The sequence below is a fragment of the Bemisia tabaci genome, chromosome 1 (assembly GCF_918797505.1).
Source record: "Bemisia tabaci chromosome 1, PGI_BMITA_v3".
Taxonomy (NCBI): domain Eukaryota; kingdom Metazoa; phylum Arthropoda; class Insecta; order Hemiptera; family Aleyrodidae; genus Bemisia; species Bemisia tabaci.
Genome location: NC_092793.1, coordinates 33,696,950 through 33,719,433, shown reverse-complemented (window position 1 = coordinate 33,719,433; position 22,484 = coordinate 33,696,950). Strand labels below are relative to the sequence as shown.

The window sequence follows — 22,484 nt, the reverse complement described above, 5'->3', positions numbered from 1 at the left end:
TCTGTTCTCTCCTTCTGTCCATTGACAGAGATACACAATTTTTCCGACTCACTGACGCGACCGGCTCGATGCTCTCAGTGAAACGATGCCTTTTTATCCCTGACGCCAGCTTCAGTTTTACCAGTGGACCCATTTTACCACATAGGTACATTTCAGACTCTTTCGATTAACTTCGCTGCATCTAAATCATGGTTGCTTTTACTGTAAGCTTACCATATGATTTGGATGGTGAGAAGGCTAAAAGTTTCCGTTTACTTTTCCTTTTTTTCATTTTCACGAAATGGGTCCCATTTGACAAGAGGAGTTACTTAAAGAAATTGAATTAAGTTTCGATATAAGAAAACTCACACCCATGCTGTGATGTAAGTGTTATTCTGATTTTTTTTTTTTTTTTCTTTTTTTTTTCTTTTTTTTATACCTTAGAGGTAATCCACACTTGTTTACGCATCGAGCCGGTCGCGTCAGTGAGTCGGAAAAATTGTGTATCTCTGTCAATGGACAGAAGGAGAGAACAGAAGAACAGATGAATCGTTTAAATTATTAAAATGCATGAAATTCTGGAGTAATCCCTTTTGGAAATGAACGCGGTAAAGGCTCTCGCAATCTCCTTAATGAAAGGGTTTCTGCAAACGCAAGAGTCATGCTTGTTGCATCCTGTATAAATGAAGGAAAAAGTAAATGCTCCCGCTCTCCTCACAATCAGTAGGTAAGAAAGAAGAAATTAGTTTCTTGCGGCTCGTGTATGGAAAGCTTCAAGCGAGTCGTGCTTGTTGCGTAACTCATAATTGAAGGAGAAAATTCATTTAAATTTTCTCGACCGATTTTGTGATTTCAAGTTCATTCGAAGGATTCATGTACATATCTGTGAACCACATAAGGTGAGGTTGGGTAACTGGGCAGGAGTTCGGAGAAAAATGTCAAAATTTCAACTTCATGATTTTTTTCCCATCATTATATTGACAGTGGAGGCTACTTTTAAATTTTTTTTAGTAAGTACAACACCTTGTCTAAATGTAGGAAGAGTCAAAAGTCGAATTTCATCTTTCAATTTTTTCCCACAAATTTTCAAAAATTTCCCGTTTTTTTCACCCAGTTACCCAACGTCGTGGGGTAACTGGACTACCCCCCCTTAATTTTTGAGGGGGGCATTATTTTTAATTCTCATTGGCCAGAAAGTGATGTCCTGCTCATGAAGGTTTAAGAAAATGTCATTTGAATGTATATAAACATGTTTAAGTGGTTAAGAATGATGTCGTAACAGTTAGCGGCAAAAAAACCCTCAAATCTGAGAATTGAATAACGGTAAAAAAAAATTGTTTCCTTGTAGATAAATGCTTAGAACTTTCTGTATTACTACTTGTAAAGTAGTATTGTATACCAGGACACTGTTTGGCCACTTTTAGTGAGATTAAGCATGATACATTTTTAAAAAATGAAAAAAAAATTAAGCCGCAAGGCTGATCTGGGATAGAGTCAGGCGCCAAAAAGTTCCCTTAATTTTTAAGGGGGGCATTATTTGTAATTCTCATTGGCCAGAAAAGAATGTCCTTCTCATGAGGGTTTCAGAGAATTTCATTTGAATTTATATAACCATGTTTAAGTCGTTAAAAATGATGTCATAACAGTTAGCGGCAAAAATGTAATTAAGTAATGCTTAAGTTATGCTATAATTGACTTAAGTTAGAAGTTTAGTGTGCTGGGAACCCTGATTATTGGTCTTTGGCACTTAAAAGTCCACAATAGTCAATTAGTTTTGACATTTTCAGAAGTAAACAAACACCGAAGCACAGCAACCTTGCAATGGATAACTGGGCAGGTGCCACCACTGCCACCTGCCCAGTTACCTTGGGGTGGGTGCCCAGTTACCCCACAAAGGGAAAATTTTCAAGGTAACTGGGCATCAACCCTTTGCAGCCAGTATTTTCATCCAATTACGTTGTAATTACTCACGCATTACACAAATACATCATACATGAAGAAGAATTGTCAAAGTTGAATAAAATACTTGCTGGGAGTGAGATATGAGGCTCTTTTCGGGACCACCTCCGGCGTTGTTTTGAAAAAAAAGCTGTCCAATTTTCGGCACTTCACCATTCACCATAAAATTTTTTTTTGAAGTTATGTTTACATGTTCTAGATGGTTTACGACATAATGAAGGTATGCCAACAGTGAAAACAATTTTTGCACTAATCTGGTAGAAATACAGAGGGTACTGTCCAGTTACCCCACCGCCCAGTTACCCAACCTCACCTTAATCGGTTTTTTGGCGCGTATACGTAGTATACCGCCTTTGCGATCGTTTCGACCCCCCCCTCGATACAATAACCGAGTCCCCTAGTTCCTTACCGAAAAGTGACTACCGCGAACTTCTGAGATTTTCCAAAGCGTGTAAAAAGTTTACTAATCCGTCAATAATAATGATTAAAATTTGTTTCTCATTCTGGGGCTCGCTAGTTTATGTGTAATGAATACCAAGAGTCTACGTTTCTTGGTTTTTTTTAAAAAAACCTTAGAATGGGGCGCGCTGATTTAAAATATGCATATATAAGCGGAAGCAAGCGAACTGATTCGAGGATGGCTGACCAGTTCGGCACTCCTTGAATGAGAATTTCACTCACTCCGTTTTGTTCACAACGTTGCTTTGACATATCTCCACAACACTGTTATCCTTTTCAAAAGTTGGTACTCCTTGCTCTGATAGCCGGGGCCACCAGGATAGTGGTAAGTGCAATCTGTGATGAGCCTCGAGACTCATTAGACCATTTGCTAAACGTGGCTCATACAGGAGTCCACTAAGCCCTCTCGTCCCCACGCTCCTGATCACTGCGTCGGCGTCACGAAGAACAATGGGCCTTGGGTCCCAACGCGGCCGATACCCGTACCCCAATTACTCACGCTTCATTAACCATTTCACCGTCACGCTAGGATTCATCCAATTTTCAAAAAAAATTGTTTCGCATGTATTTAGCAATTTTTTCCTTACTCTCCGTTAAAACACAAATAAAAAGAGACCTCATTCATAAAAATCGGCCGAATAGAAGAGAAGTTACAGTAATCGAAATCCGAAGAAATCAACAAAACCTCGACTCCTCGATACGAAAAATAAAATGAAGGGGAAAAAAAGAAAGTATAAATTACAATTAAATATAATTGACCTCAAAATTTGACAAACAATTCATTTATATACCTAACGCTGAAAAAACTGGAGAGAAATTACAAAAAATTTGCCTCTTGCAAGGGGCTTCTTTGTAAGAATTTTGACCTGAAGACAACGGTCGAATAACAGCAGTACTCCATACAATACACGGTGTGCCTGAACGAGTTAAACATTTTTCATACGTCCAAATCGAAAAATCTTTATATTTTTAACTACAATGTTTCTTGAATCGTTTAAGCAAAAAAAAAAAAAAAAAAAATTCCGTCGAGATTCTGGAACGCAAAGGCGCTTTAAAAGTATTCTGGGGCTATAATAGCTAAATCACCGGTAGTAAATTCGTTATATTATTAAAAAGAAATTGACTCCATAGTTTAATTCCTTAGTTTCTTGAATACGATTATTTTAAGCACTTAAACATTTATACCACCAATTTTAGCCATGGGGTGATTTCCTGAGAGCCGATAATATCACGAATTTCTCATAGAACCCCTCAACAGTGGCTTGCTTTTTTGGCAGCCGATTCGGCCATCGAACCGGAGTTTAAATGGAAGCTGATAATAACCCAAAGCTCTGAGAAAAATTTTGAGATGAGTATAAGAACGGTTTGTTGTAAGTAGCGAGGAGAGGCGGGCAAAGCGGCTAAAATCCTATCTAATTTTTACAGTTTTTCTGTTGAATTAATGTTGCCGCGGGCTTCTGACTGTCCACACATAGTTCTGTTCAGCATATCGATACATAAGTATTTACATTTTACATACGTAGAATCTAATTTTCACGTCGGGGAGTTGACATATTTTGATTTTTTCGATTTTATACGGAAAATTGATGGTTTTTCGGGATTGAAATTATTATTGTTTCATGAAAAATAAATGCACCCAAAATGACTATAGCATATTGATTCTTACACATTTGCACTCACAAAATTGGTTGGTAAATTCAACGAGTGGGTGCATCGACCTGGTATATCAAGTTTCTGCAATTTTTTACGGCAAATCAGTAGATTTTCGGGATGTAGATTGCTTACTTTCAATTCATGAATGAATAAAGCAACGACATGGTTGAACTTCTTTGCATGGAAAGACGTTTAAAATAACAAAATCAAGACGTATTTAATGCAATTGCATTTATATCGAGTCAATTTCTTTTCAATAATATAACGGGATTTTTACTACCGGTGATTTGGGTATTTTAGCCCCAAAATACCTTTAAATCGACTTTATCTTCTAGGAGTTCGACAGAATTTTTCCTTTCTTCGCTTAAATTATTCCGTAGCACTTTTCTTCAAGAATCTGATAAGATTTTGCTTGAGGCAGATCAAAAAACTTAAATTTGTTCGAATAGCTTTCTACTTTCACAATACACGGTCTCGTCAAGGTGCGTCTTTGACCTCGCAGTGTTGGATCGTGAATTCTCTTTTTATGCTGTTTGCCTATTTTGAAATCTCTGTAAATGAAAACTAAAGGGGTTGATATGTGCGAGTTAATGACGCGCCTTATCAACACATTGTGTTGGAGTTCACTGCTTGTTTTTTTTTTTTTTTTTTTATTTTTTTTTAAATTTTCTTTTTGTTAAGGGATTATTTTTTGTTTCTTTTTTTTAAACCATATAGAGTAAGTTTTTGGACATATGTGGCCTTGATGGACCCTGAGAATTTAAGAGAGCTTTTTGCCATCTCATAGTTACTTACTTAGTTTTATCAACCTTCTTGGAGGGGTGAAAGGGAATTTTTTTGGTTAATAAGATGTAACACGTCAATTTCCTCGACCGAATTTTTTGCCCGAAAATGTTTTTGAGGGTTTTTGTAGTTTATATCAGCTCGTTTTTGAATGGAGAAATGTGTGACCATAAAATATTAAGTAGGTACTATTGGCTATTTGAAAATCCTGAATGAATGGAAAGTAAACAACATCTGCTAAAGCACTAACACATTCAGCGGAAATTTTAATAGCACCCACTGACTTTGTGATCAGTCTGGAAATAGGTAGTTGAAAGTAGTGGGGCTACCTAAGGTAGTCAAATGTATCAGTATACCTATTGGAAAGGCTCACAGGAAAAGGGTGACAGGGGAGGGGGAGGGGTTAAATAGCTATCGAGTTGTCATTTACCTGCGTGAGAAAATTAATGGAAAAAGAGTATAACTTATTGTCATAGGCATTACACTGTAAGCTTATTCCAAGTGATAAAATAGGTAATTTTGCTCATTTGTCTCAACTACGCACATCATCCCTCTGAAGCGCACCTATGTTTGTATTAATGCTAGCAGCAAGTTTTTCGATACTGAATTTCATCACTCAGCAACCTATCAGATGATAATGGAAATTCATGAGAGCGTTGCCTTATAAATCATAGGTACTCTGTATGGAATGATGAATTATTCATGAAACAACCAGTGAATGAAGTAGTAGAGCACAAATTTTACCAAAATGAGTCTATTTGGTGTGGCATGTCTTTAAACCAGCTAGGTATTTTCATGACTTTTGGGATTATTATTCTTTAGAGCATCCAAACATCCAAACTTTGTTCCTACAGACTCTAGGTACACCATACTCTAAGGAGCATTGTAAAAGAAAAATTGTCGATGATTGCAATGAAATGAGAAATATTTTCATTTCCCCTGAATACTTAATTTCTCATTGAAAATTTGGCAACAGGCATACTTATCGCATAAGATGATCTTCCTAACTTGAGGGTGCCAGCAGCCTGATTGTTGAAAGTTTGTGTTTGAAAGGTAGACACAGATGACATTGGTTAAAAGGTGGAGCGTTATTGATCAAATATGTCTTATCGCTGCTTTATCGTGCCTTTGTCTGGTGGAATGGACAACATACTGTCGGAAACTTAAGAGATGCCTTTAGCTTGTCTAGGGTTCCACCCATCAGAGGCACGACAAAACAGCGACAAGACATAGCGCCGACCAATCACGTACCGCCTTTTGACCTATGTCATCTATGTCTACCCGAGAAACACACAATTTCGACAATCAGGCTGCAGGTTCTGACAATGAATACCTATTAAGAGAATTTCTCACTGACCTTATTAAGTATCGGCCATTGCAAAAAAATACCTGCGCATGCAATGAAATAGCTTGTCTTTCTCTTGGATTAATTTCGAATAATATCGCTTCACCATAAAATTTGTCAAATCATATACTTGCCCACCTAGGAAGTGCCTTATAAGTTATTTTAAAAAATGCAATAGCCACGAAGAAAGTATTTGGTCGTAATACAGGCATTTTAAGGATAAAATATCGCAAAATTTACCTCTTAAATTCCTTGAGTTTTTAAGGTTCACTGACAGACATCAACCGAAACGGCAATCTCTTGATAAGAGCATTTAGTTAATATATGGAAGGTGATATGCGAGCTTTCCATTTCTTCTCATAAATGATACCAATTGATCTAATCACATTCAGCCTTGGACGATTAGCGGTGCAGAAACTAGGTAGGTCAATACTGAACTCCGAACACCTGATATTTTACGTGCACTGTTTCACTGGAGTAATTACATGCTGGGAGCTGAGCTTAGAAAGCACTCGCTAGGTCAAAATGGAATAATACTTCAGTAACACATCTAGCAATAAGTATAAATAGCAATAAGTGGGTGCAAACATAACCTTATGACTTGATGTAAACAAACACTCAATACGTGAATGACACAGAGGCTCCCTCTAGCAAACTGGTCCTCATTTAAAACAGAGAACTGAGATTAAATATCCATTAACAGGGTGAAGATTATCCCCTCACATAAGCAGCAAGAAAGAGGGGCGGCGATTTAAACAAAGCTTTCCATTCCGATTTAGGTGGGTATATCCTCTCACTTACTGGGGCTGATGCGATCAGGCAAGGCTCATAGACAAAGTAAGGATCATGAAGACATACTTCTGGCTGGATAAAAAGATAATTGTTAATATAATTGTATTCAGCCTTGATTGACACAATCGCACTTATTCCAATGGAACTAGGTAGGAACTGGCACCTACGTATGTTACTACTGTAGTCCTCTTAACAGATAAGCAATTTATTCTGTTACGCTTTTGTACGGAGGAAGAATGGACGCACCCATTTCACACGGTAATCGATGCAAGAAAATGAAGCCTTCATTGTGTTTTCATCATCAACTTATGAAATTATGAGAATAATACGAGTACATACCTTTCATTAAAGACCTTGTTACTAAAGTTGGGCAAAATGATGTTTCTAACAACTCCTGACGCAAAATCAAAGAGACTCAGAAGAAACCAATTTGAGCAAATGCTCACAGTCAAAGACCTTTGATTATGTGACATTCAGTTGACCTATGATTGAACTGTTCCGAAAAGGGATGGAATTGTGCCTCACATACTCAGGTACGCAAGCCGCGCGTAACAAGAACGGTAGAAGAGATAGGAGGATTCCAAGATAAATCATGAAGGAAACATGTTCTTAATGTAAATAACATACACTTCAGAGAAGCATAATCACTCCAGAGCACATAGGTTGATGGCAAGATATAGAGCGAATAAATTTTGGTCGAAGTTCAGTGACAGTCGCATGTGAAGACCGAGGCTCATATTCCAGTAATTTTTAGACTTTAGTAGTGAGAATACATTCTGTGATGTAAATGCTGCTTCCTTTGGAGAGTTTGGCACAATTTCGGTGTAATTTCTTTGACGTAATTTACCGGAATTACATCTATCGCTTCGGTCAGGTACTGACATAAACATGACGACATAACCTCACTTAAAATTTTGTCACATATCGTTCAATAAAATAAAGATATCACTTGAACATTTTAAGAGAAATTAAGGTATATCGGGCTCCAGTAGAACACGTGAGACGTAATAATAAGAGTACGTACATATAGTAGTTAGCATCTACAAAGAATTAAACTCTTATCCAAATTAGGTAAATCTATTCACAACTAGTTAAAGAGGTTGGTAACGACCGACCAGAAATCACTTGAGATTTTTAAGAAACCAATGAAGTAGTGTATCGGGATAAAAGTGGGCGTAATAATATAAGTGTGTAATATTAGTTAGGATCTAAAATGAATTGAACTTTTAAATTAAATCTGTTCATTATTCACAAATAAATACAGTAGATGGAGGTTGATAACGACGACAGGAATTTCGTTCCCGAAACTCGGACGAACCTGAACAGAATGAACCAATGGCGTTGAACCATTATATTACTGGTTTTTTTCTAAATTCAAAAATTATAGCTAAAATTTTGAAGGATGTAAGCGGATGCTGGATTATCCGTGAGATAAAGCGCTTTTTTATGTGGCAAAATGAAATCCTCACATCTTCACGGAGTGCCCTTTATATAGGCTCCATTACGATCTGCGGCCGGGTAAGCGAGAAATCTGTTGTTAAAGATGGTCATGACGGGCAGTTTAGTCGTATTTTCCGTAATTTCTCTTTAAGATCACTAGGAATGTTACAAAACTGTAAAAACCCATGGACGCGGTAACATGACGATTCTTTAGGTACCCACTTTTATGGGTCTAAGGTTTACCGTTATCGCGGAGTTTGAGTGACTTTCTCAGGACCCTGGATTCTTGAAATTCAAATTTCCCGGCAAAGTAAAAAGTAAAATTTTCCTTGTTTTGGGTCATTAAGTGCTTATAACTTTTTGAAAACTCAATGGATCTTAATGAAACTCTTCCACTTATAGTCCTAATTGAGATGCGTCCGTAGACACCAAGATCGTAGGAATCCGAGCCGTCGTTTGGGCTGCAGTCGAGTTCCAACCGAATCAATTTTCAAGTTAAGGGAGTTGCCTGTGACTAAGAGTGTCGGCCACCCGTTTGTAATCGGGATTTTAGTAGGACGTCATTTTCCTCGACCGGGGGTGGCTACCGCCACTCTTGATGTAGAGATTTGACGTTTTGACGTATCCTATTATTTTTTGCCAATGTAAAGCTTGAACCATCCAAATACGATTATATGACCCGCGGAATAGACCCATGGAAAACTATGCCCGTAAATCCATGGAAAATTGAGGCGACTATTCGAAAATGGATTGGAGCGCGGTATTGTGGAGGGTTAACTGTCGTTTTTTAAAATTTGGCAGCAATTTGGACCTGTTTGATAACTGGCTGCGCGTCAGACGTCCGGCCCGAGGCCCTTTGTAAAGGTCAAACTCTTCAAGGCTGTCCTACTGGCGGCCGGCCCGCCAGATTTACAAATCTCTTTCCCACTTAACTGAAGGTTTCAGTGGTCTCTAGGAATGCGCATTTTCGGTTAGCTGCTTGGAAAATCCAACTGCAGCCGCGAGTGTTGTTATCAACTTTTCAGTCGAGCATTCCGTACCTACATGGGAGTGGGTCAGTTGCGCCAGTCACATCATCGTGTTTTGATGCTTAATTCTTGTAGATTGGCTTAAAATAATATGATCTAACCCAAAAGCAATTTTCTGCATTCAATTTTAAGCTACTGCGCTTTGAAAAACTCTGTTTATGACGTCATCCACCGTTGTATCGACATCCGTGATTTCTTCCACCTTGCATTTATAATTCAGGGTAACACACATTTGCTCTAGATACTCAACGTGTAACTTGGATGAAAGCAAGGTGGAAGAAACCAAGGGCCAAGGATTTCTCGACCGCGGTGTATGAGTTATAAACCGGATTTTTCAAAGCGCGATACCTTGGTTATTATCAGTGGCGGATCCGGGGGGGGGGGGGGGGCTGGTGGCATCCCCCTCCCCTCGGGACAAAAAAGGGAAGAAGAGAGAAGGGAAGAAGGGGAAAATGGGAAAGGGATAGAGACAAAAAAAATGATCTTATTAAGTAATGTACTAAAATGGTTTCATGATAGAACTATATACTAAAACTAGGGGGCTCTGCCTCCTGACCGCTACGTGGCCCAACCCCCGAGAGGGCGCCTCGCGCCTTAAGGCCCGTTCGCGGGCCCTATACGCATGTGTATAGGCAAAAATGTTCTTCCATTTTAATACACCATTTTGTGTTCGAGCTGCATCGATTTCAAAATTTTTGACGGAACACTCAGATTTTTAAATGATGAGGAATAGCTGGATGTACATAATTATTTTCACAGTCCACTTACTGGAGAAATTTCCATTTATTATGTTATTTTTAAGTACTTAATTTTAAAAAAAAATCGGATTTCGACCGTTAAGAGTTAATAATATTTGGTCCGTCCCGACGCGACGCAGCGCCTGCCTTCTCACTTTGTATCTGCTGTTTATCTGCTGCTTATCTGCTGTAAATATTAATAGGAATTCAGCAATCAAGTAAATTGACCAATGCCACAAATCGAAGCCGGAAGAATGCAGGAAAAATTGAGTTAAACCTTATACCTTGAACCTTGAACTCTTTGTACCGTTCCTCAACTCTTCAAATGAGGAGCCCTTCATGAGCTTTTTCCAATGTTTTATTGTTTATTCGAGTCACTCAGGTAGAATCCCACACCTTGACGTTTCTAGCGGAAACGGCATACTTATCTCTCACGCTATTAATATTGGACTTAAGTGGCATGAGCTTTGAAAGCTCTACAACATTAAAAGTTCGGGGTTTCATAATGTTTTGCACATCTGCATCTACTACAGATGACATACTTGCAAAGATCATCCTTATCGGTCCGGCAGTTCGTCAGAAATAGTGCTTCCAAGATTTTGCTTGTAGCTGTATAATATAGATTAAATTCCACCGAAGGAGGTATTATTCGTAGATTTTCAACTTTCAACTAATGCACAAATTACATACTAAAATTGCTTAAAACTTAATCTGGGAGGGCATATTTTATGAAAATTTTCTGACCCCCCCCCCCTCTCCGACTCACTTTGGATCCGTCTCTGGTTGGCACTGAATGGCTGATTGGACAGATCTCGCTGTTTTTTGCTGATCGGCAAGAATCAAGCGTCAAAACACAATGCTAAGACCACCGTAACTGGCCCATTGTCAGGGAATTTACTCAGGGAAAAGAGAGGGAATTCCACGAAAAAGACTAAAAATAGAATTACAAGACTAAAAATAGAATAATGAGACTAAAAATAGAATAATCTTGAAACTTGGAATCTGGAAAACATCAGTGCATGTCCACACAATTAAACTGATCGTGAGTCTCACAGTCAGTGCGACTCGGAGTTCAATAACCGGAATCACACTCTGAATAGTGAGTAGAAGAAGAAGTCTCAATTAGAAATTGTAGTTGTTACAGTTGAATGGTTAGTGCTTGAAGAAAAGAGATTCACATGATTGTGTTATCCGCAGTGAAAATAATGTCAAGCATTTTTCTTTTCAGAGAATATTGATTATTTGGTCAGGAGCAAATTTAAAAAGTCAAGAATTGTAGGGGAGTGTTCAGAAATTACCTAACGCGCAAAGGGTTGGGGGGGGGGGGGGTGATATCATGCTTTATTCAGGCTTTATGCTGCGTTACAAGGGTGATCGGGGGTCAGGATTAAGTAACACTCTCTTTTGGTGGAAATTACAAAAAATCTGAAATGTATCATTATCAGTTCTGCGACGTTAAGTGTCTCACTAAATTAAATACTTCAAATTTTGCCCAACTATAAATTCAACGATTTCCCCCAATTTGTGGGTTCCAAAGGGGGAGGTTCGTCAAGTGTTGTGTAATTTTTCAGGGGGCCTGAGGTTGCTTCACGAAACGTTAAAATGGGAGAAGAGAGTCAAAAATGCCGATGGAGTATATTACGTGATTTATGATTGCTCCCTCGATACCCCCGGAGAAGTGGGTGGTGACCACTTGACAAGTTGAACTAAACTAATATACATATGTATGATCACAACGTTCAGCACATGTGCGGGTTGTATATGACGAAAGCAACTTATTTCTTCTCATTTTTCCCCTTCCACCAAAGTTATTATAACTATACCACAGGTTTAGCTCGTGTTCATTTACACTCCAAAAAGACGTGAAAAAAAATAAAATATATTAATTAGACTTCAGGTCCAATCGGGTGAGATGAGCAGAAATTGTAGTAGTATTCCAACCGATTTGAGTCCAAGACAAATAAATAATACCCAAGTGAAACCCGGTTAGACGAGTGCCTAGTTCTGAGTTTGTGTTCATCATCAGGAATGAGAATAGTTCAAGACGAGGTTTAGAATCCTGCCATAATGGGCCTGTTGCAAACTTTTGCTAGAGCAAAAATAAGAGTTGTTTCTCATAGATAATGCCTCAAAAATCACGATGAGCGCATCGGCAGAGTCTGAAATGCACTCATAACTTCACAATCTGCGTAAGAAATTTGCGTTTTTTTAAGCTTCCCGCTTCAAAAACGATACTACGGCACAGGTGAACATTTTGTTAGAGGAGTCGCTCCATCGTCGGCGATATTCATCATGGCCGACGCTTGCACGCAGTTCCGCGCGTAATTCGAGGAGAGTTCAAGGTCAATCAATTCGGGCGTGGAAAATATGTACGTTAACTCGCCGATTGTTATCTGGTCTAATCCAGTTCAGGTGTTCTGGTCGAGTCCCATCACACGTGTTTTGGCGGATTGGCGTCGGCCATGATGAATATTGCCGACGATGGAACGACCATCTTACAAAATGTTCACCTGTGCCGTAGTATCGTTTTTGAAGCGGGAAGCTCAAAAAACCGCAAATTTCTTACGCAGACTGTGAAATTATGAGTGCATTTCAGACTTTGCCGATGCGCTCATCGTGATTTTTGAGGCATTATCTATAAGAAACAACTCTTATTTTTGCTCTAGCAAAAGTTTGCAACAGGCCCATTTATTGGCTACACCACGCCTAATTGATGGTTGAATCCGAAGTCAAGTCACATTTTTCGTTGAAATTCAAATTACGTTTGAGAAGCTGTAATCGCGTCGGTTTACAGGGAAACCTTTAATAGATTTATTTAGAGTTTGATCATTCTGCTAATCTGAATTCCCTGGTATCTGTACAGATAAGTTATGATTGTAACGGTGTGCATCGATGCACCCTTCGTAACATCAGCGACTCTTCTAAAATGATAAATAAACATGTCGCCGCGCCGGTATCATTCCGCCGTTGGATTGGTCTAGTTTGTCTGCGACAAAATCAGTGCAAGTTCCGTCCGTATCTGGTTTCGGTGCGAAAATTTGAATTATTCGTTGAATTTCAACGCTGTTGTTACGAAGGTTCGCGGTCAAAATTCACCATTCTTCCAGAATCTAATCCTTCCAACACCCCCGTTTGAACATGTGTCTCCACGTCCTGTTTTCCATTATAAAAGCCTCTCTTGGAGATTATTTCACCACTTTGAAAAATCTTTCAAAATCAAAAAGGAAAGAAAAAAATTGAAACTGGTGAGTTTTCACCTCTTTTTTATTGTATTTTACTGATAATGTTCAGCTATGCTTTGAGGTTTTAAGTTAATTTTGTTCTTATGTGACCATGCACCAAACTAGATCGGCCCTATAATGTGCGTGTGCATTAGTGCGGCCCTTCAATTGTACTGGTAACCAGGTTAAACCACTGATTATACCAATCGGGTTATACTATTGGTACTACTGGTACAACCGGGCTGCACCATTGGTACAACCGGGTTAGACTAGCAGTAAAACCGTGTTAGACTAGTGGTGCAACCGGGTTAGACTAACCGTGCAATGAAGGGGTTGTACTACTACACACATTATGGTTGTACCACAATGCAAATAAATTGTCTGAATTGTTTCGTCACACCCGGGTTTGCGTTGTACTCTCAAAGACAGTGTAAGTCTAACCCCTTTTTCAGTGTGCTTTATTAAACATTGAAAATGCACTACCATTAGGTATTGGAGAAGACCAATAACAATATATTTTCCACTATTGTAGATTGTGTAATGACGCTGCCAGGAATTTGGTACTTTCTATAAGATTACCTGCGGATCGCATGCACCTCAACAGTCAAGTAGCCGTTTATATTTTTCACTCTTATACCTGAACATTCGTGTGAACTGTAATAGTAATGGAAAAAGTAGAAAAGACAACTGCAATCAGGGACTTTATCGCCCCGTCAAGATAATATAGGTAGAAAAGGAAAGGAAGAAATAAAAAGCGAAAGAAGTTTTAACTTACTAGTTGAGGTGCTTGATTGACCGAGATTGCTGAGCAAAAGGGTGCGCTTCTCCCTAATTCAAGTACGCTGAAATTGCCGTGAAGTTTTAGTCAGCTCGTATACCTCTCTCCTCTCAACGACATTCCCTAAAATCGTGATTTTGTTCGGGGAGCTGAATCCAGGGCCCCAGATGAATGCAGAAGGAAAATTTGATCCACGCTGCGCTGCCATGTCCGTGAAGTTAGCACCCCGACTTTTAAAATTTTGAATTTTCTCTTTTGCTCATCATTGCTCATCATTTGCTCACCTCGAAAATCGCTTGCATTTTTTTTGCTCAGGCTTGTACCCCCAAAAATCGAACTTGAACTTTCAGAGAGGTCATTGACCCTAGCACCCCCACTTTGTCCGATTGACATGAAAATAGTCTCAAACGACGCAGAATCATTTGCTCACCCCTTAGTTTTTGTTGTTCACCCTTCCATCCCCCCCAAAATGAAAGGCGGCATTTTGGGGTACATCAAAGGCAGCACCCCCACTTTGTCCGATTGAGCTGAAATTGGTGTCAAACGACGCAGGATCATTTGCTCACCTTTGCTCAGGCCTTCGTTTGCGTTGCCCGAATCCTACCTCCTCCCGAAAACGAATGGCGGTTTAACATAGTCGGTGCGCTGCCTTTGATGTGCGCCAAAATGCCGCCTTTCATTTTGGGGGGGGGGAGGGGGAAAAGAGCAACGAAAACTAAGGGCTGAGCAAAGGTGAGCAAATGATCCTGCATCGTTTGACACCAATTTCAGCTCAATCGGACAAAGTGGGGGTGCTGCCTTTGATGTACCCCAAAATGCCGCCTTTCATTTTGGGGGGGAAGGGGAAGGTGAGCAACGAAAACTAAGGGCTGAGCAAAGGTGAGCAAATGATCCTGCATCGCTTGACACCAATTTCAGCTCAATCAGACAAAGTGGGGGTGCTGCCTTTGATGTACCCTAAAATGCCGCCTTTCATTTTGGGGGGGATGGAAGGGTGAACAACAAAAACTAAGGGCTGAGCAAAGGTGAGCAAATGATTCTGCGTCGTTTGAGACTATTTTCATGTCAATCGGACAAAGTGGCGTGCTAGGGTCAATGACCTCTCTGAAAGTTCAAGTTCGATTTTTGGGGGGTACAAGCCTGAGCAAAAAAAATGCAAGCGATTTTCGAGGTGAGCAAATGATGAGCAATGATGAGCAAAAGAGAAAATTCAAAATTTTAAAAGTCTGGGTGCTAACTTCACAGACATTGCGCTGCCCGGTTCGCTCTTCTCGATGTGAAATTCTAGTGCCTGTATTAAAGTGCTCAATTTTTCACCTTGTCAGCTGATTGGTGGCGGAGGAGGGGGCCATATGGGACCACTCGTTTCAACAAACAGGATCGCTCCTTTTTCCCCTTCGTCTAACAGCCTGCAGCCGTCCATAACCCGCGAAATAATCGATGCGAATCAATCTGTTGACATTACCAATAGTTGAACGGGTAATTTGAAGAAGGGCGTAACCGCCACATTTTTAGAAATAGAGATTTTGACAGAATGCAATAGAGGGGCTCAAAAGACAAGGTGCTCAAGTGCAGTTTTTGCTATTTCAAGAAATATGTGTTTAAAGTTTCAAAATCACATGGAGCCTTACGGTGGAAAGGAAGTTTAAACTCAATTTTTGACGCTTTAAGGTTGGATTTTAGTTGTGAATTTTTCACAGAATATGCTTTCAAACTAGATTCAGTTCAGGTCATGAATATTTCAATTTTTTCAAAAACTTCACCTGTGCGCCTTGTCCTCCAAGCCTCCTAATATTCGTCGTGTTAAATGGTGTACGCACTGTACGCATCTTATTTCCAAATTGTTCCACACTCTAAACGTCTTTTTTAACATTTAAGTATCTGCTTTATTATAATTTACAAGCCACACTGGTAAAAAAACCTCTTGGTTCAAGAGTGCAGTTTCTTGTCGCCGGATTTAAGAGTCTGGACTCTTGTTTCAATGCAAAATCCGCTTGAATCAATGCAACATTCGCTTGAAACAAGAGTTCAAGACTCTTAAATCCGGCAACAAGAAACTGCACTCTTAAGTCAATGCACCGCGGCATTGCTCCAAGAGGTTTTTTTTACCAGTGCACATCTCCCAGCGCAACTGTGATTTTTAATATTGTCACCAAACACGCATGCCTCTAGACCGCCAGAATACTGTAAAAAATGGCAACATTGAGTGGTTTTGTGAAAGAAGGTTGTATCCACCAAAATTTTGAACTTTGTATTTTCTTGCACAATTTCCCCGACTCTCCACGTGTGACCATGGTCTTATGAATCATAAGACCATGGGAGCACTAACTACTAAGATCAAATTGAGCCAGCTAGTATGGCAGTAGCGCTGAGCCCTAAAACTTAAGGGTCCAGCCCTACAGACTGTAGGTCTCAGCAGTGCTGTCGTATCAGCTGGCTCCATTTCATGTAAACAGTTAGTGCTCAGCACTATATCGTTTTTTCCATGATTGATGGTGTGTGGAACATCATCGGTTGATTTTTCGAACAGGAAAGTAAAGAATAATCGGACCGCGTTCAGCAGAAAGGAACCAAGCCCTGTCCCATCAAATTGGGCAATGGCTGTTTTGGCATTGGGTTCGTTCTGCTTAACGCGGTCCAATTGTCATAGAAATCAAGTTTTTTCATGTTTCCTCGAAACTTGACTTTTGGTGGTTAAGCCCCTCTTCAAATAAGCCGTTCAGTCAAGCATTGATGTAGTACGTACCAAGCGAATCGACGCGTACCGGCGGATCAAGCGACCGGCTGTCGGGGGGGTGTCTGAAATTTCAGTCCAGGTGCGTCCGGGTGGGGAGGGGAACGAAGGGCGCCGCCGCCTGCGGGAGCATCGCGTTGCGATTCAGCTGTTGCGCATAACTCCTGTGCAACGACGACGCGTTTACAGACGCATAGATTATGCCCCGTTGTCGTAAGGGCCTGTCCCGGGGAGGGGGGGGGGGGGGGGTTGCCTTCATTTAAGGTTATGCTCCTCGCGAAGCGGTGCGGTGGCGCGCACAACATTACGTTGTTGCCCCCGGTCGACCGTGTTGCGCACCAGCCAAGAAATTACCGTTGCCATTGGATATCGACGGTGTAATTCGGCAATCTCACAACTCGGTTTGCGACGTCGCAGACACCCCGTCATACGGAACTTTGACGGTTTAAACGGAAAACTACTCAACGGCAATTTTTTAAAACTGCCGTGATTTTTCTTCTCTGTGCGAAGAAAATTCTGCAAAAACTTCAAGGGATGACGTCAATTTGTTCTTAAAAAAATACTGTAGAGGCGGGGGTTTTCAGACACCGCAGACGAGATAAGTGATTGCGGACCTACGCCGTTGATATCATTCGTATACCGCGAGTCAGGTAGGCGGTATACCGCTTCTACTACAGTATAAAATACGCAATCTGATGATTTTAGTTTTTTCCCAATTCCGTGTAGTGGAACGCCTCGAGGACGCTGTAATTTATGAAGAAATTGCAAATCTAACGTAAAAATTACAAAAATGACGAAGTTTCCTCTTGGTTCTGCAAAATCGCGAATTTGCCGACTTGGCAGTATTGTTCCTTAGCCATCGACTTGCAAAATCCGATGCTTCTTAAGACACCGTTAGCGAGATGTATGATCCGTCCCAACGTAATTTTTGACGCTGATTCCGAATTTTTGGTTTCCTTACAAAATTTTCCTGCTTCCGGAAAAACTGCGAAAAATCACGTTTTTCAGTGGGTTACCCAAAATATATCAGGTCCAACGCAAAATATCGCAAAACTATCAATTTTCCAATTTGAAGCTGGTGAAATTTTATATCAGTACCTCGGAGGCAAAAAGCACGTACCTAACTTTTAAATTTATTTTAGCCATTCCGAGATATCAGTGGAAACCCGTTCGTCGGTCCGATTGCTTCCAATGAAAATCGTAATTTGTGAAATTCTATATCTCATAACCGGCGTAAGATAGGGCTGCCAAATTTTCCACACATACGGAACCGTTGTCGGATATTTCCAAAACGACACCAGCTCGACTTTTTCCAAAAATGTTAGTTACGTATACCTTTTGGCTCTGGGGTAGTGATATTAAAAAAGGAATAACAAATTTCTGACTGTTATTTCGATTTTTACCGTTTCAAGATTTTCTTTTTTGCTGCTTGACATTTCCTCATGCCGTCTCGAGGTTTATGTCTAGGCTTATTTGAAGAATGATACCCACACTTTCTTGTAGACTTGGGCCTACGATAGAGCTGAGAAAAACTCGAAAGACGCGATTCTTTATCCTTGTTGTGTTGAGTCCAGACCACCTCCAATGGCGTGGCGTGAATGGACCACTAGACAAGGTACGAATTTAAGCGATCTGATACATGTTTCTTAACCAGAATTTCACGTAGAAAACGATTCACACAACGAAAATTACGGAAACCAACTCCTAACGAAGATATTAACGTTTTATTTCACATTGGTTACGAGGAATTTGAACTGCCCGCTCACAAGAAACTCAAAACTCTACGTGAGTCAAATCGCCCACTACAACGATTTCAGCAAGCTTCTCAATCGAGCAATGTTCATTTCCCATCATGTGTTGTTCTAACTATTAGCAATTTGCTATAACTGAGCCAAAGCGTCAAGATTGAGGTTGCCAGATTTTTATATCGCAGAGACTGTCATGATAACGTTTAGCGCGCGATGTAAATCACGTAGAGCATTGAGTTTTCATGAGCGGGTGGTTTGAATTCACGCATTAAGACTCATTAAAGATCTTCGTAAGGAGTTAATTTCGGTAATTTTCGTTGTGAGCATCGTGTTTTACGTAAAATTTTGGTTAAGAAACATGTGTCAGAATGCTGAAATTCGTACCTTATCTAGTGGTCCATTGCGATATATCGATTGTTATGCCATTTAAACCTATATGGTAAAGAATCGATTATTAATGTGTTTGCTGCGAACACCCTGTTTATCGATCCTTTTCCATAGGTTTAAATGGCATAACAATCGATGTATCGAAATTCACACCACGCCACCGACCGCCTCTAGTCCATAGTGAATCCAATACAACGGATCCTCCACAGTGGCCTTCTTCATCCTTGTCCCTCTAATTTCACCCGAAGCTGAAGGTTTTGATTTGTTGCGGGTGAAACTTAGATTTCAGGCTCCCTGTGAGTTTGAGGGCTTTCAGGTTGAAGTCCTTCGACTCGATGACTCCGGATCGGAAGGTGAAAACGAGAGGGTGAAAATCCGGAAATAACTACATCCTCCTGAGAGGGAGCGAACTTATCGTCTTCTTGTCGGAACAGCGCCAGCGAGCGGAGTTGAATGCTGCCGTGCTAAGGAAGAACGCCGTATAAACTTTCAGGCGTTGCCAAATATCCTTTGATAAAACACGAATTTCCTGGTTAACATATGAATATTTTTCTCTCAATTTTTCATATAATTTTTTTCGAAATTTCACCTAAAGTTCCTGAAAATTTCAAGGAAAAATATTCATAACTTGCCTCAAAAATAAACATTTTATCAAAGCAAATTTGGCAACTCTCGAATGTTCATACGGCGTTTTTTCTTAGCACGGCAGAATAGCTCTTACAAGAATCTGAGTGCATTACGACAATGAGTCGACGGATATTACTCGCATTCGGCAAAGGCTTTCATTTTGTGATATTTCACTGTTGAAAATTTTTCAAGGAGAATAAAACACACTGAGAAAATTAATCCGTCCTATCGAGCTCTCAAATTGGATTGCATTTTGCAAAAAGGAACCAAGAGCATTCCAATGTTGCTAGGATTGTGCACCTTAAATTCTTTGCAAAAAATTACTGAAAACCAAAAAAAAAGTAAATTTACAAAGGTAATTTTTGTCTTGAATTCATAGTTTATTGGGAGTTAAGATAAATTTTTTTAGATGATCTGTTTATATTCGCAAGGTGAAATAAGTTACACAATCTTAGCGATATTGGAATGCTCCATGGTTCCTTTTTGCAAAATGCAATAAAATTAATCTAGGGGTCAATGCAATGCAAGTAGATAATGTGTTTTGGGTAGACTGGAGGTTGGGCGCATACTATTTAAAGGACTACGCCTGAATTATTTATTAATTATGAAACTAATAATATTTTTGAAAGGCTCACTTGCGCGAAACGTGACCGTATCAGAGAAACTAAAGTAGCGCGGGCAAGTGTTTTTTTGAAAATATTGATGATTACTAGAAGTTTGAATTGACGAATACAAGAAACGCTGATTACTCACTCATCAATGAAATAATAACATTTGGAAATGTTCCCGGCGCGTACCGTATTTATGTAAAATTTTGATGATGAAACACGTGTTCCGATGTTCAATTTGTTATTACGATACCAAGTTCGGTCCGTTATATTTTGTAGCGAAGTCCTTAAAAGTCCTCTAGTTTGTCTTGGAAAATTTCGCATGAATCCTGCAATTGACGTTGTGAACAGGTGACAAATCATGACAGTTTCATCGATCAAGTTCGTAGATTTCCTTACCACTTTTCTTATGGTTGTGCCTGATGCACGGCGTCGGATTTCCGCTTTTACTGTCATTCACAGGGAATTCTTGGAAATCATTGTCTAGCTATCTTCGATATTATGGTGGCATGTCATGTGTCAGCAATCTGTACCCTCGACATTTTTGAATTTTAGCAATCAGCCTCTATACACAGAGTGAGTGACGAGCATCCATGGCGTGTGTATATTCGTCGTTTTGCGGTTTCGTGACGGATCGGAGAATTGCTCCAGTATCTAAATTAAATTACAGAATATGCTGAAAAATGGTTATATTTCTTTGAAATTAAAAAAAGTATAACGTTCCGTTCAAAGAAAAGAGAATATTTCAAACTAAAAAAACTTTTTTTAACCAGATTATACAATCAAGTTTTTACTCGCAATTTGTGATTTTAGATTTGAAAACAGATGCGTTTCAAACGTCTGTCGTTCGCTTTGGCGATCAGACGCCCTCGGAAATTTGACGTTGAAAATTTCTGCTCTGAAGGCTGAATGTACGTGTGAATTTTTTACTTCGTGACGGTATTCAGTATGTTCCTTCTGTCCTTTCAACACGGTCGTATGCCGTAGAAATGAATTTCACATTCGCATTGTCGCTCTAGGTGAGTAAGAGAATCCATCGACTGCTGTAAAGTTATTCTCTGCCTCGTATTTTACATCGGGAAAAATGTACCTAGTGAAGATTGAGAATATACAATATGATAAAGTTATGTGATCTGGCTTGAATATGGTTAACTGGGGGGGGGGGGGGGCTCAGGGGACAAGGCGCATAAATGCAATTTTTGAAAAAATTCATTTATTCATGATTTCAAGTAAAGCTAGTCTTAATGCATACTCTGTGAAAACTTCGCTCCCAAATTCCAATTTTTAAGCATCAAAGAGTCAATTTAAACTTTCTTTCCTCCATAAGGAACCGTGTAATTTCGAAATTTTAAACGCGTATTTCTCGTATTAGCAAAAATTGCATTACGCACCTTGTGCTCCCAGCCCTGCAATTGCTCCGTAGCCTCACCCAATTTTAGAATGATGAAATATCGCACGAAATGAGAAAACCGTGTGTTCGACAACTTTTTTTTTTTTTCTGTTGTTTAATGGCTTTGTGACTAAGCACCTGCAGCCAACTTTCGACAACTTAAACTCTTCGCATTCATAATCAAAACATACGTTTCCTCTACAATCTGACCGGGTTATAAGATCGTCAGCCGCTTTGTCCCTTTGCCGCGTGTTGTTGCAGGGAGGGTTTTCTCCCTCCTATCCCTTTCTCTTCTCGCCTGCAGTTTTGGGATCGACATTCGTTTTTGAGGAATTTGACTTCAAAAGGACTACGCGTTGAATACCAAGAAAATCGGCGCAGGCTGATTTCAAAACTATATTCGATATTTTGTTGCATCCGATCTAAGCACGATGAGCCCTAAGAGTGGCGGCTCGGGATCTGAAATAGTTGTATCGCGCATTTTATACTAGGGCCCACGAACGATGATGACCCCTGAGCCGCGGATATTTCTTGCAAACACTGGCAACAGCGACACCCCGGCCCGGACCAAGTCTCGAGTTCGGGGACAATGCCGAGCCGAGCCACAATCGAACCCTAATTACTTACGCGTAATTTCAAATTTCACCCTCCCGCTAGCGAAAACCAAAATTTGTTGAAAGTTGTATAACTTTTTTTAGCATGTGCTTCCTTACTCTCCTTTAAAACGCGAGTAAAAAGAGGCCTCGTTTATATAAAAATCGGTCGAATAGCAGCAAAGTTACAGTTCGAGATACGATGTTATAAATAAAAATTGGA

General features: G+C 39.9%; 1 protein-coding gene and 2 long non-coding RNA genes across 8 annotated transcripts in view; 1 reads left to right on the top strand and 2 right to left on the bottom strand.

Moving 5' to 3' along the window:
- LOC140224544 (uncharacterized) overlaps window positions 1–21,373 on the bottom strand; it is a 192,120-nt gene extending 170,747 nt beyond the window's left edge. Inside the window, exon 1 of the long non-coding RNA XR_011899821.1 lies at window positions 18,712–21,373. This is a non-coding gene — a long non-coding RNA (uncharacterized lncRNA). The remainder of the gene's footprint in view (window positions 1–18,711) is intronic.
- Window positions 1–22,484, top strand: part of LOC109029726 (myocyte-specific enhancer factor 2) — a 428,152-nt gene that overhangs the window by 329,873 nt on the left and 75,795 nt on the right. The gene's annotated exons all lie outside the window — the stretch shown is intronic.
- LOC140224540 (uncharacterized) lies at window positions 4,804–9,801 on the bottom strand. The gene is made up of 2 exons (XR_011899813.1): window positions 7,310–9,801; window positions 4,804–6,693 (listed from the first exon to the last, which is right to left on the bottom strand). It is a non-coding gene; the product is annotated as an uncharacterized lncRNA (long non-coding RNA).